This window comes from Somniosus microcephalus, chromosome 5, assembly GCF_052327205.1.
Source record: "Somniosus microcephalus isolate GS21.2 chromosome 5, FLI_Smic_1.0, whole genome shotgun sequence".
Classification (NCBI taxonomy): domain Eukaryota; kingdom Metazoa; phylum Chordata; class Chondrichthyes; order Squaliformes; family Somniosidae; genus Somniosus; species Somniosus microcephalus.
This window is the reverse complement of record NC_140991.1, coordinates 202667336-202672742: the sequence shown is the minus strand read 5'-3', so window position 1 is coordinate 202672742 and position 5407 is coordinate 202667336. Positions and strand designations below refer to the sequence as shown.

Genomic DNA, 5407 nt, shown 5'->3' with positions numbered 1-5407 from the left:
TTGGCCACAACTCGATGGAGGCGGGACTACAACCCCGAAAGTTGTAGTCCCGCCTCCTACACACCTCCAGAATCAAAATCCAGCCCATTGTGTTTGTATTGAACTTGGAGCAGTAAGGGGAGTCACAATGTCTGCTAAAAACCAATAAAGCCAATATTAAGAATTGAATGAAGACTCTTCGATAAGAATGATATCAAACAGAAACCATTGCTGTCATTGTTTTTATGATGGTTTTTGGAACACCTAAAGGTAGAGAAATAATTATGCATGCAATAGTTGAATTGACAGTAAGAAAAGATAGAAAGCATTCAAACAGAGGTGTCAATAAAGACAATTAGCTGACATCAGCAGAGAACATCAAAGAAGAAACCACTGCCAAAAGAGTATAAAACATAGACCTTTTCAACAGAAAGGCAGAACTCACTGAACGGGCAAAGCGTTTCTCAACTCTTCAGAGGCATCTCTGTAAGTTTTTAACTATGAGTCTCGGGAAGTCAAAGTGATTGATTTTGGTGGATGTTCTGGATTTAGAAATAAGTAAGAAAAGTAGAAATGTAACGAAGTTAAGATTTGAGAATAAGGATCTCTAAGAAATAAGAAATGAAAGCTAATTGTTTTTGAACTGTAATGTTGCGATGGATACGCCAACTGTTAACTACGTGTCGATTCTTTAATAAATTTATATATTTTTAGAATTGTCTCACAGAGTAATTTCTGTATCAACCTCGCGAACTCAAATCTCTGTATATTCTCTGGTGAAGAGTTGCAGAGTTCTGGGGGGTATTCTGGACCCTCATAATATGCGGAAGGCTACAGTCTAGTTAAACTTATTAAAAATGCTATCTGGAGGATGGTAATATCTTCAGGTCGTTCCTTTCCTTTAGGGAGAGACAGCCTGAACCTTTAGATCCATTTAAGCATCGTGTGGAGTTCGGCTGTCTTTAACCTTGGTTGAGGGTGAACGTCTGTGGAGTACGCCTGATCTGGGATAGTCTGAAAGGGCTAGGACCTGTAATTATCCCTTCATGCTGAGTTAGCTGATCTCAGCCAAAGCAGCAACTAAGTGCCGTAGTTGACCTCAGCATCAATGGAACAGAGAGAAGAAAATGAGCCAGGGTTCCCACTCCTGAATGCCATCCAAAGATCTCTGTTGGAATGTGCTCGATTTTGGATATTAGATGAGGATGAAAACTGGCTCAGCTATGATTACTGCCATGACTGCAGAGCTTGCCAACACCCTTTGGATGAGGTAGCAGAGGTCTTTTAGGCACCTGTGGTAATGCACCCTTTTACCTTCAGGAGAGGGGGAGATAACTCACAAAAAAGGAAAAAACCTTGGGGGAGAAATTGGGTGAGTAGCGCCACCTGTTAGCGCCTAAAGAGGCAGTCAGTGGCTGTAGCGCCACTGGCTGCGTCTCCGGCGATATTCAGTAGGGGCGCTAATGGTGGCGTTAGGCATTTGCGCTGCGCCGCCACCGATGACGTCATCGGTGTGCGCAGCGCCCCATTCGTGCCCCGTTCGCGATATTTGGTAGCGAGCGCCGCAGTTGCGCCGCTCACTACCCGCGCCCGGTTCACGGGGCCTTACTGTGCCAGCAGCAGCGCAAGTTAAGGTGGAGGTGCGGGGCGGCCGCTTTTTTGGCGGCCGCCTGCCAGCACCTCCGTCCCCGGCCTCCTAACCCACCCCCCGCGGCATTGCCGGCTGTTTCCCGAGAGCCCGGCACTTCTCCTTGGTGCCGGGCTCATTTGCCGGCACTCGCGAGCGGGGATCGCGCTGTTGCAGGCACCTCCCCCTTAACAGTGGGAGGAAGGCCTGCAGTACCGCAGCATGCCGTGCTACAGCATGTGGCGCTGCAGCACGTTGCGCTGCGATAATCAGTTTCAGCGCCCTAAGAGGGACGCGGAGTGCCTCGAGCCTCGCCCCGTGTCCCTCGAGGGGCAATGAAACTGAATTTCTGGCGATCGGTATCACTCCGATCGCTGCGCTAAATCCTGCGCTCAGGCGACTTTTGCGCCACTTTGGCGCCCCAACCCAATTTCTAGGCCCTTAAGTTTTAAAACAAATTTTGCAAATCAACATATGGGCTCCTATTTCTGCTGCTGAAACAGCATCCTACACTCCATATGACAACTTCCCGATCCTGAGCTAGAGGGGCCTGTGGAGCAGATACCATCACTTCCCTTCAGAATAGGAAGGGAACTCGAAACGAAGTGTTACCCTGAACTGCTGTCATGCATATCCCAACAGCTAAATACCTGGTGTCACATCCAGAGATCTGACAACAGGTTTGCTTCCTGCCCTTTCAGCCAAGGACTAGCCTACAGTGCTGGGCGAGAGGGAAACCCAAGGTAAAGCACAAAATCATTTTAATAGGTGAGAGGGGGAAATAGCTAAAGGATTAACTTACAGACAGAAAATACATTCAGTTAACATCAAATTAACAAACTTACTTTTCAAAATTTAAGAAATATGGTTTGTTCTTACATATCAACATCATTATATCTGAACAATAAAACTGTCTTTTTAGGGTAATTATCATATGCAAGTATAGCACATCTCAGGAAGAAAACAAAACACCTTATGATAACCACTGCATACCTATGAAAGACAATAGCAAGGAAACAACTAGCCACTGCTGTCGATTAGAGCAGGAGTCCCATCACTGTTGTAGTATTAAACACTATAGTAGTACTAAGTACTAATGAATGTAACACCAGGATTGTCTTTATAGCATTTCTGAATAAAGATAATCTAAAATGACAGCGGGGAATTTCCTTGGAGCTGACCCCCTCCACCGTGTGGCAGAAACCATGGTGCTTATAGCGGCGGAATGGGAGTCACTCCAAGGAAATTCATGGCACATTTGTTTTGCTAGAAGTGTTTTAAGAAAGTACTTGCATTTAAATAGTGCCGTTCAGAACCTCAGGAGTCCCGAATTGCTTCACAATCATTAAGTTACTTTAGCAGTGCAGATACTGTTGTAACATCAACAAATACTGCAGCCGATTTGCACACAACAGGATCCTACAAACAGCAATGAGATAAATGGCAAGTTAATCTGTTTTTGGTGGTGTTGGTTGAGATATAAATAGTAGCGGGGACATCAGCAGAAATCCCCTGCCTTTCTTCAAGTAGTGTCGTGGGATCTTTTGCATACACCTGAAAGAGCCGATGGAGCCTTGGATGCATTATTGATGTGATTAAACTGCTTGATGATATCAAGTCACAGATGTAAGAACTGCATGATTTGGAATTGATAAAAATACATATAAAAAAGACAAGGAGCTTCTGGGGGGACTACCCTGGAAAGGTAAATGCTTTCTGGTGAATTTCATGCTCATCAAGGTATGACATTAGCACTGCAAATGGAACACCTTTTTTTCCCATTTTCCATTTGGGAGTGTTGTTTACTGGTGGCCATGATTGGAACAGTGATCTTTACTGCCAGAACTCTGCCAATTTTAGCATCAGCCCTATTTTTCACCCTCACTTTCGTCAACTGGGGAAGTGCTCACCTCAAGAAAGCAGAGTCTTACTTTAAATATTAATCTGGGTGGGGGGGGGGGGGGGGTTCGCAGAATGCTGCACACAGACCGTCAGTTCCAAATGATGCCTGTGTGAAATGGGCATCCAGGATTGTTGGGGCAATCAGCTGTGAATGGTAGTTGATTTAAAGGGTGCAATAAGTAAATTGATTCTGAAGTTTTAAAGTTATTGCTTGGCCATTTTCTTCTACTGACCCTTAGATCCTCATGAGCCTTTGTGATATATTTTCAATTTTTTTTTTCCCAGTACACTGCTCCCACCAATTGCTGCGATCTGTATGCGGGTACGGTAGTGGTTATGTTACTGGACTCGTAATTCAGAAACCTGGACTCATAATCTGGAGAGCATGAGTTCAAATCCCACCACAGCAGTTGGGGAAATTAAATTCAGTTAATTAAATAAATAAATCTGGAATTTAAAAAAGCTAGCATCAGTAATGGTGCCCATTAAATTACCGGATTGTTGTAAAAACCCAACTAGTTCACTAATGTCCTTTAGGGAAGGAAACCTGCCGTCCTTACCTGGTCTGGCCTATATGTGACTCCAGACCCACAGCAATTTGGTTGACTTTTAAATGCCCTCTGAAATAACCACCAGCAAGCTATTCTGTCGTATCAGGAAAAAAAACTGCTACGATGGACTGCAGCGGTTCAAGAAGGCGGCTCACCGCCGCCTTCTCAAGGGCAATTAGAGATGGGCAATAAATGCTGGCCTTGCCAGCGACGCCCACATCCCGTGAATAAATTTTAAAAATCTGGCATGCTTTGAAGAAGAGGAGCACCAGCAGAGGGAAGCCAGGCAGGCAAACTGATACCCACTGATACCCATGCAGAGTTGAGCATACCTTAATTTGGCAGATTAGTGCAGGGGGGCAGTAGACTTGGTGGCACTACAAACATATGTGAACACCTGACCAACCACAACCCTGGAGGCATCCTCTGATGTATCCTCTTTACAGTACGTCATACTTTCAGTGATACAGCATGAAAGAAGGTGTTCAACAGCCAGCAAAGTCAATTTGGCTGCATCCACCAAGGTGCCATCCACCATATCTGCAGACACTGTTGCACCTACCTGGCAATGACTGACGAACTGTTCACAAGATTTGGGAGATCAGTGAGTCTGCTGCTAGTTAGCTGCTGTTGCCATGCAGCCTAGGGCTGGCACAGCCAGTGTAGTACTGGTCACCAGCATCCTTCAATCTGCCTCCACCTCCCTGCAGGCTGCAACATTGACCTATGGATATGGTTCCATGGAGTTGCACAGAAGGGCAATCCTTCTCATAACCACCTCATGTAGCACAACCTCCATTTCAGAAAACACCAGAGGGTGAGATGCTAGGGTGTTCTGTCACTTGTCTGCAAACTCCTGCCTGTACCTTGGGTTTCCTTTCATTTTTGCTTATCGCTTCTTTGACCTATCTCCATTCAGCGTTGACAAAGCCAGCTCATGGGTTGAGGTGCGGTTAGAGCCTTTACAAAGGCTTTCAGAATTTTGTCACCCTATTCTGCCACTTCCCTTTAATTATCGCCCTTACTTTAAATGCCACTTAGATGCAATTTTTCACATCCACTAATGTAATCCCTTCATACATCAAAATTTGCACCTAGCATTATGCTAATGCATTGACCTCAGAAAAACCCACAACTACGCATTCAGGTTGAAACTACACCCATATCCGAAAATCTCAGCTTCACTGTCAACATCAACCACTGCGGGACCATGTATAACATAGTTAAATGCAGAGCGAAGCTCCCTCTACCTTGTTCCAATCACATGCTTAGCGCCAAAACACAGAAGGGCTCCACCCAATGCACCATTTCCCACACCAGTCATTCTGTCGTCACTGAATTACATTGC

At 45.2% G+C, this 5407-nt stretch overlaps 1 protein-coding gene across 9 annotated transcripts in view; it reads right to left on the bottom strand.

The window, feature by feature from the left end:
• Positions 1-5407, bottom strand: part of LOC147117523 (RNA-binding motif, single-stranded-interacting protein 3) — a 2125417-nt gene that overhangs the window by 1928846 nt on the left and 191164 nt on the right. The gene's annotated exons all lie outside the window — the stretch shown is intronic.